This window comes from Peromyscus californicus, unplaced genomic scaffold (genome assembly GCF_007827085.1).
Source record: "Peromyscus californicus insignis strain IS unplaced genomic scaffold, ASM782708v3 Scaffold_10__1_contigs__length_136768540, whole genome shotgun sequence".
Classification (NCBI taxonomy): Eukaryota; Metazoa; Chordata; class Mammalia; order Rodentia; family Cricetidae; genus Peromyscus; species Peromyscus californicus.
In genome coordinates, this window is record NW_026294391.1 from 82,166,440 (window position 1) to 82,176,234 (window position 9,795).

General features: G+C 39.3%; 1 non-coding gene across 1 annotated transcript; it reads right to left on the reverse strand.

Annotated features, from left to right (window-relative positions):
- Positions 1-5,882: 5,882 nt before the first annotated feature.
- On the reverse strand, positions 5,883-5,985 carry LOC128117956 (U6 spliceosomal RNA). Its single transcript, XR_008220959.1, has one exon. It is a non-coding gene; the product is annotated as a U6 spliceosomal RNA (small nuclear RNA).
- Positions 5,986-9,795: the final 3,810 nt, after the last annotated feature.

Below are 9,795 nucleotides of genomic sequence, written 5' to 3' on the forward strand. Positions count from 1 at the left end.
CGGCAGAAATGATCAACAACTTTCTAATTGGATCTAAGGATCACTCCATAAGATGAAACAATCAGGGCCTGAAACCTGTGGCTAGACAGAGTATAGGCCCTAGAAGAGAACCTAATATCATTACTTTGATATATGTACATAGTATTATTTCACTTGCTTTTGATTACTGTCACTGTATTATACATGTCCTTATGCATTTGCTTTTAACATTTTTAATTATAATGTAGTTTTATTTTTAAAATTTTCATATATTTTGAACATATTCTTTCTCTGTTCCTAAATCTTCCAAGATACTTTCCCTACAAATTCTACTTCATGTTATTTCTCTCTCTCTCTTTAAACAAACAAACAAACAAATAAAAACACCTAACCCAAACAACAAGAACAACAAAGCATGGAATCAGCTTTATGTTGGCCAACTATTGTTGAGCAGGATGCTGTCCCTGGAGTTTGCTTTTAACTTTTAATATACAAAAATCTTTGTATTTAAAGTAGGATTCTCATAGATGCATATAGGTTACTAGTATTTTTTAAGTTCTTTTTTATTTTATTTTATGTTTGCAGTACGGAAGAGGGGAATAAAGGCTTTGTACATATTAGGAAAGTGTTCTCCTATTGAGCTATATATCTAAAGCAGGTTTTGTTTTTGTCTACTGAATTCATTTCTCTTATGTATCTTAAACTTTTAAAAATAAACTTTATTATGAAAAACATACAAAAAATTATCGAGTACTGAAATATATCAACTCAAATCTGTAAATCTCAATGAACATATATACAGTTAGAATCACCATTTGGAAAGGCAGCTTGTAGCTTCCTATTAGATTTTACATTTTTACTATGGAATATATTTTTATGCACGTATCCACCATCAAAATTAAAAAAAGTAATCCATGAAAAATTTGGAACATGCATTCTTTTTTCCATTGTAGAGTTTTGGCTTCTTTGTCGAAAACCATATGTTCATAGATGTGCGGATTAATGTCAGGGTCTTCAGTCCCGGTACATTGATCCACATGTCGGTTTTTATACAAGTATCAAGCTGTTTTTATTACTGTAGCTCTATAGTAGAGCTTGAAGTCAGGGATCGTGATGCCTCCAGAGGTTGTTTTGTTGTACAGGATTCTTTTGGCTATCCTGGGTCTTTTGTTTTTCCATATGAAGTTGAGTATTGTTCTTTTCAGGTCTGTGAATAATTGTGTTGGTATTTTGATGGGGATTGCATTGAATCTGTAGATTGCTTTTGGTAAGATTGCCATTTTTACTATGTTAATCCTGTCTATCCATCTAGTGAGATGATCATGTGTTTTTTTTTTTCTTTCAGATTGTTTATATGGTGCATTACATTGACAGACTTCATCTTTTTTTGTTTTTTTTCTTTATTAAGAAATTTTCTACTCACTCCTCATGCTATTCACAGACCCCCATCCTCCCTCCTCCCACCCCCTCAGGCCTATTTCCCAAGCCACCTGCCTCCCCACATCTTGCAAATCGAGGTCTCCCATGGGGAGTCAGCAGAGCCCAGCACACTGAGCCTAGGCAAGTCCAAGCCCCTTCTCACTGCACCAAGGCTGTGCAAGGTGTCACACCACAGGCACCAGCTTCCCAGAAGCCTGCCCATGCACCAGGGACATATCCCAATCCCCCTGCCTGGGTGCCCTCCAAACAGTTCAAGACAAACAACCATCTTTCATCTCCAGAGGGCCTAGTCCAGTCCCATGGGGGCTCCATAGCCACCAGTCCACAGTTCATGGGTTTCCACTAGTGTGGCCAGTCATCTCTGCACGGACAGACTTCATCTTCAACAAATGGTGCTGGCATAACTGATGTCAACATGTAGAAGACTGCAAATAGATTCATATCTGTCACTGTGCACAAAACTTAAGTTCAAGTGGATCAAAGACTTCAACATAAATCCAGTTACTCTGAACCTGATAAAAGAGAAAGTAGGAAGTAGTCTTGAATGCATTGGCACCAGAGATCACTTCCTAAATAAAACACCAGTAACACAGACACTGAGAGCAACAATTAATAAATGGGACCTCTTGAAACTGAGAAGCTTTTGTAGGGCAAAGGGCATGGTCAACAAGTCAAAACAACAGCCTACAGAATAGGAAAAGATCTTCACCAACCCCACTTCTGACAGAGGGCTGATATCCAGAATATATAAAGAACTCAAGAAATTAGACATCAAAATGCCCAACAGTTCAATTAAGAAATGGGCTATAGAACTAAACAGAGAATTCTCAAGAAAAGAATCTCAAATGACTGAAAGACATTTAAGGAATTGTTTAACATCCTTAGTCATCAGGGAAATGCAAATCAAAACAACTCTGAGATACCATCTTACACCTGTCAGAATGGGTAAGATCAAATACACTGAAGACAGCTTATGTTGGAGAGGATGTGGAGCAAGGGGAATACTCCTCCACTGTTGGTGGGAATGCAAATTTGTACAGCCACTCTGGAAATCAGTATGTTGCTTTCTTAGAAAATTTGGAATCAATATCCAGCTATACCACTCTTGGGCACATTCCCAAGGAATGCTCAATCATACCACAAGGACACATGTTCAACTATGGTCATAGCAGCATTATTTGTAATAGCCAGAACCTGGAAACAACCTAGATGCCCTTCAACTGAAGAATGGATAAATAAAATGTGGTACATATACACAATGGAGTACTACTCAGCAGAGAAAAACAATGACATCATGAGGTTTGCAGGAAAATGGATGGAACTAGAAAAAAATCATCCTGAGTGAGGTAACCCAGACTCAGAAAGACAAACATGGTATGGACTCACTTGTAAGTGGATACTAGATATAAAGCAAAAGATAACCAGACTGCAACTCACAACTCCAAGGAGGCTACCTAGTAAAGAGGACCTTAAGAAAGAGGCAGGGATTGCCCAACGACAGAGAAATGGATGAGATCTACATGAGAAAACTGGGGGTGGAAGGGTAATGGAAGGCAAGGGTCAGGGAAAAGAAAGCTTAGGGGAGTGGGAGGTCCCAGCTGGATCAGGAACAGAGTGGGAGAAGAAGGAAAGAGATACCATGATAAATGAAGACCCCATGGGAATAGGAAGAAGCAGAGTGCTAGAGAGGTCCCCAGAAATCCACGAAGATACCTCCACTATAGACTACTAGCAATGGTCGAGAGAATGCCTGAGCTGACCTACTCTGGTGATCTGATGGCCAAACACCCTGTCATGATAGAACTCTCATCCAATGACTGATGGAAGCAGATGCAGAGATACACGGCCAAGCCCCAGGTGGAGCTCCAGGAGTCCAATTGGTGAGAGAGAGAAGGGATTACATGAGCAAGAGATATTGAGATCTATTGGTAAATTATTAAGGCCACTCCACGTAGTTAAAAGGAGATTTATTTAATGGCTTAACTTATAAGTTAAGGGATATTTAGGTCGCGGGGTCTGGGGAAGGTGTATTGCAGTCCAGCGGTGTTCTCTGGAGCTCTCCTTGGCCCACCTTCACCATCTAAGGTCCCGGAACTGAGTGAGTGCGCCGCCCATCCAGATCTCAGGTCTCCAGGCGCCTCCCTTTGCCCCGTCTTGTAGGCGTGACAGTTGCCGAAGTCTCAATGGGGCTTGGAACTTCCAGATCAAAGCTGGAATGGCTGCCCACTACAGAGATCATGATTGGAAAAAGCACAGGGACAAATAGCCAAACTAGTGGAAACACACGAACTGTGAACCAATAGCTGAGGAGCCCCCATGGAACTGGACCCTGCCCTCTGGATAAGTGAGACAGTTGATTAGCTTGAACTGTTTAAGAGGCCCCCAGGCAGTGGAGCCGGGACCTGTCCTTGGTGCATGAGCTAGCTTTTTGGAACCTAGGGCCTATGTTGAGACACTTTGCTCAGCCTTAGTGTAGAGAGGAGGGGACTGGACCTGCCTCAGCTGAATTTACCAGGCTGGGCTGACTCCCCAGGCTGATCTTGCCTTGAAGGAGGTGGGAATGGGGGGTGGATTTGGGGGAGGGAAGGCTGAGAGGTGGGAGGAGGGAGGACAGGGGAATCCGTGGCTGATATGTAAAAATAAATTAATTATAAAATAAAAATATTTTTAACAAAGAAAAATTTGGAACTAGCAAAACAATTAGCTTTAAAATCTCTTTCAAAACTCATGTCTGTTACCTGCATTCAGTTATTACAGAATGATGAACTTATAATCTTATATCAATATTTACAGTGTTGAATTATGTAGTTGCTTTCATATATGCAACTGCTGCTGCTTTCTGTTTTTAACTGTTTTTTATTCTTATTCTCAACTTTCCATTTTTTGTTCTTTTATGTTTTTCACTGGGCATTCAACATGATTCAATTGTCTTATTTCTTTTTTTACTTGTATTAGTTCTTTGCGGATTTTACATCATGCATTCTGATCCCACTGATGTCCCTGTCCTCTCCCATCCAAACTCTGTCTTTGCAACTTCCCGTCAAAACAAAACCTAGAATTGTTGAGACCAAGGTTGGATAAAGCACGGGGACAAATAGGGACAAATAGCCAAACGAATGGAAACACATGAACTATGAACCAATGGCTGAGGGGCCCCCAACTGGATCAGGCCCTTTGAATAGGTGAGACAGTTGATTGCCTTGATCTGTTTGGGAGGCATCCAGGCAGTGGGACCGGGTCCTGTGCTCATTGCATGAGTTGACTGTTTGAAACCTGGGGCTTATGCAGGGTCGCATGGCTTGGCCTGGGAGGAGGAGACTGGACCTGCCTGGACTGAGTCTACTAGGTTGATCTCAGTCCTCGGGGGAGGCTTTGCCCTGGAAGAGGTGGGAATGGGGGGTGGACTGGGGGGAAGGTGAGGGGGGCCGGAGGGGGGAGAACAAGGGAATCCGTGGCTGATATGTAGAACTGAATTGTATTGTAAAATAAAATAAAATAAAATGGAGTTAAAAGGAAAACCAAAAACCAAACAAAACAAAGAACCAAATAAATAAATAAAAACAAAGGAAGAAGATTCTTGTCTTGGAAGTTGAAGTGTGGCCTCATCACAGACTTTACCCCTTAGTCCATACATCTTTAATTGCAAGTGTTCATTGCTATGAGTCAGCTTCGAAGCCTCTGGTTTCTACTACACTCTCATTGGGAATCCTCGTGGATATCCTGTTGTTGTTCCATGTCATGGAGATCCTGCTGTTTTGGATTTGTAGATTAGTCCCCTTCACATGCTCCAACACTTCATAGATTTGATAGATGTTGTAGTGGGCCAACTCATCGATCTGGTTCTGGGACTGGGTGATACCTGGGTTGGTTAGCTCTCTAGCTTTCCCTCATCATCAGTACCCTGATGAGCTTTCCAGTACTGCCTCAGCTAACTTACCAAATGCAATCTAGAGCAAGGAACCATGTCAGTTCTCCTGCTCTCAGTTCCTCAGATCTGGGTCCCCCTCACTCATATCACCAGGGCCAGCTCTACTGTTTTGCCCAGGCAAGTTGCAGGGATCTCTCTCTCCCAATTACCATTGGGTGCAATAGGGTGCCTATGAAATGGGGGGGTCAATTCTCCTCTTATGCCCTCAGGGTTGACTCACCTGTGCCCCAGACAACAGAGTCAGCTCTACTGTGCTGCCCAGATGGGAAGCAGAGGCTGCTTTCTCATGCACTGCAGTTGGTGAGGGTCAGGGCTAGCTCTCCCACTCTCGTGACCACAGGGCCAGCTCTCTCAACTTCCACAGGTGGTAATGGGTGGGTGGGGAGGGCATCTTTCCCTCACCCATGCCACCACATGGCACACAAGGGGGCGATGAGGTCAACTCTCCTGCTCTCATGCCCTCAGGCATGGCTCACCTTTGTCCCCGACCACAGAGTCAGCTCTAGTGTGCTTCTCAGGTGAGGTGCTTGCCTATAAATATATGGAACGCTTCACAAATTGTCATGTCATCCTTCCACAGGGGCCATGCTGACTTTGTGTGAAACATTCCAATCTTAGTATATGTGTTGCTGAAGCAAGTATATCTCTTATTTCTTAAGTATTATTTATACTTCTAATTTTTATTATTGCTTTCTCGTGTTTACAATTACAATTTATACATAAGCTAAGTATCATTTCACATTCTATCCTAGCAGTTGCTGAATAGTATATTTTATAATACAATTATCTTTTTCTTTCACTTACACATATTTAAGTGACTGCAGGTATTCTTATTCTGAACAAACTACTACTAGAGCAATTAAACCTAAAGCATATAAATTTTCATATTATTTTACAATTTCTTTTAATACTTTTTCTTTTAATTGTATTTTTATCTTGATTCTGAGATATATTCAGTTTGTTTTCTCTGTATAACCTCTTTGAAATTTTTTGTCATACCCTGGGATAAAGAACTGCAGGCAATTGATAACTGCTGAGAGGAGAGTAAGCTCCTCCCTGGGGAAGAATTTCCTTATTAGTTGTCCAACACAAAGTGGTCAGCCCTGAAATCAGATAGACACAAACAATGAAAACAGACACAGCACAGTGATTTTATATATTAGTGTGTGTGTGAAACAATACTGAGCAAACAAGAGGCTATCAATTTTAGAATGAGGAGAATAAGGAAGGTGTTGGAAGGAGGAAACTTGGGAGGGGCTGGAGGAAGGAAAGGCAAGTGGAAATTGATGGAATTATATTTAAAATAAAATAAATTTTAACATTCAAATTCAAATGTCTTATCCTGTCACCTCATTTCACCTGTAGACCTGAGCTGATGTTTCATTTGGGAAATTCTGGCCTTGTTTGGTATATCTCTGCTAAAATTTCAGTTGTGTACATGCAGTATTGTACCTATTATATTTTAATTGTGCCTCTGTGTTGCCTTGGTATTGTTCTGAGGAGTTTTTTGGGAAAGAAATTTTCACAGAATCTGTAGATTTCTGTTTCCTTGTTGTCAGTTATAGAAGAGTCATTTTTGTTACACTATGTATTTAATTAAAATGGTGCTCCCTGCCAGCGATGGTGGTGCTCGCCTTTAATTCTATCACTCAAAAGAGGCAGAGGCAGGCAGATCTCTGTCAGTTCAAGGCCAGCCTGTTCTACAGAGTGAGATCCAGGACAGGCTCCAAAGCTACAAAGAGAATCCCTGTCTCGAAAAACAAAAAACAAAAAACAAAAACAAACAAACAAGCAAACAAACAAAAAACAGTGCTCCCTTCCCTTTCCTCCCTCCAAGCTCTCCCATGTCATCATCGCAGCTATCCTTCAAATTCATGACCTCTTTTTCCATTAATTCTTAATGAATGAATATATATATATATATATATATATATATATATATATATATATATATATATATATATATATATGTATATACATCCTGAAACATAGGCCTGTTGAGTCCATGTAATGTTACTTGTGTGTATGTTTTCAGGGCTGACAGCAATCGACAACCAATCTGCTCTTCTCTTGGAAAGATCACCTTTTCCTCTCTGAGTTTCCTCAGTTGTTTATAGTTGCTGAGGCCTTGTGAGCTTTTCCCTATCCAGTTTAGCATGTCCATAGGTATCATCCTGGTTCAGATCAGGTTTGGATAGTCATGTTAATGAGACCTTATGGATGTAGTTTTTGATGTTACTAGGAGACACAATCTCACAACAAACTCCCTAATATTCTAGCTCTTATAATCTGTCTGCTCACCTCTTCTCTAATGTTCTCTGAGCCTTAGGTGCAGAAGTGTTTTATAGATGGATCCATTGGGGCCTAGGTTTTGGTACATATATTTCTTTAGTTTTATGCTTCTGGTAGGTTTGGAGAGAAATTGTGCTTTTGTCCCAGTCACCTACTTGACTTCAAGGACTTGCATGATTTGGGAAGGTCTAACTTACATAGTGGATTCAAGAGCACAGGCTATACAGATTTTAGTGTTTCTGACTCTGGGCACTCAAATGCTGTCATGTGGTTTTCAAACAGCTTTTACAACCAAATCTAACACTCTTGGATGTTGTAGGGATTTTCAGCAATCAAGACAGGATATTTATTATAGCAATGGATTATGCTGTATTCACTGGTCTAAGACAGTGGGGGCTTCTCAGAGAAGTTTTCAGCACAGTGTAACTTGCAGACACACTCACTGTGGCAGTAAAGTGTTTCTTCATACACCGTGCACAGTGGTCACAGAACCAGTTTCTGAAGTATAGGTGTTCATAGAAGAAACTGAATTGCAAATATCTAGGTCATTTAGTGGTAAAGGTCCTCGGTGTTCAGACAAACTTCTTAACCTTCTGGTAATGGGTCCATGTGTGTACTGATAGAACAAGGCTGACTACCTTCCTTCCTCCCTTCCCTCCTTCTTTCCCTCCTTCCTTCCTTCCTTCCTACTTCCTACTTTGCTTCTTATACTGATATTATGTGAGTTCCCTGTTGCTGCTGAGTTTTGTTATAAAAGTTTCTTACAGATATTGGGTTATTGTTCTGAATTTCATTCTTTTTCTTTTTGCATTTAAGTTTAGAAGCTGTGTCAATTTTCTTAAAATGAATACATTAATTGTTCATTTTTATTTACTTTTTATTTATTACATTTTCTTTAATATTCTATGGAAGCTTAGCTGTCCTGCCAATTGACTCATCTATTCTTTATCAAATATAAACCCTTGAATCTGAACATACTTATACAATAGGTATTTTATGTTCTCTGATAGTTCTATCATGTGTATCATATATGAATTTGTCCTGATGATTGATCGTTTTCTTTTATACTGTACTTTATTGTCTTTCAGGCCTTTTGTTGAAGTTTTCAAATAACTTATGAAGAAATGTGCTTTATAAGGCTTTTATTTTTTGAAAACTCATTAGTGTAGATAAGGGTTTGAGTATGCATAATGTTTCCTGCGGCTATAATGAACAAGAGAATTCAAGTTTCCCTTATTTTCTTGGCTTTGCCTTTTCTCGATTTTATGTTAAGAACCTTCTTTCAAGAAAGCCTGTATTTTTCATAAATTTAATATTTTAAGTAATTATTATTTAAGCTAATGAAATGCATAGCATAGAGTGTGAGGATTTGATATATGTGCAGTAATCAAAACACAGTGGCCTTTCTAGTATTGTCCCTCTTTTGCAGCATCTTCTCCACATCCAAAATATATGACTTTGTAACTTCATGCAAACTGTGTATTCTTCCAATAATTTACAAAGGGCTGGTTTTGTCATCACCCATAGCCTTTTATTGTTGGCTCTACTCATTTTGGAGATGTCAATTAAACCATCATTTTCTTCCAAAAAAACTTTCCTTAACTGTGTGAGAGGATCTGCATTACTTTTGGTCTCTCTTATAGTACATACTGCATATAAGAAAAACATTAAGTTATTGGATTAATATCTTCTTCACCCAACAAACAAGAAAATTTATAGATTAAAATTATGTTTCATTTCAGTTACTGTCTAAACCTAATATCTAGTATGAAATATTTACATGACAAGACATCAATATGTTTTATAAAATAATATAAATTAAGCCCTTTAGTATATTTCATCTCTGCATTAAACAGTTGTATTTACACCCTTGCTTACTTCTTTCTTTCTTTCTTCCTTCCTTCCTTCCTTCCTCCCTTCCTTTTCTCTCTTTCTTTCTTTGATTTATCATTGCCCAAACACTCTTGGAATTTTCTTTGCTTCTTTCTCTGTCCCAATCTTTTCAATATCTTTCAGGTTCTTTGAATTGGAAGGCTGAATCTTACTCTTTCATCAGTCCACTGCTAAAATTAATTGGACACCAGATACTTCTACTCTTTTAATTTTTTTCTTCCATCACAAATATTTAGGCAACTATTATAAGGGTTAATAATATA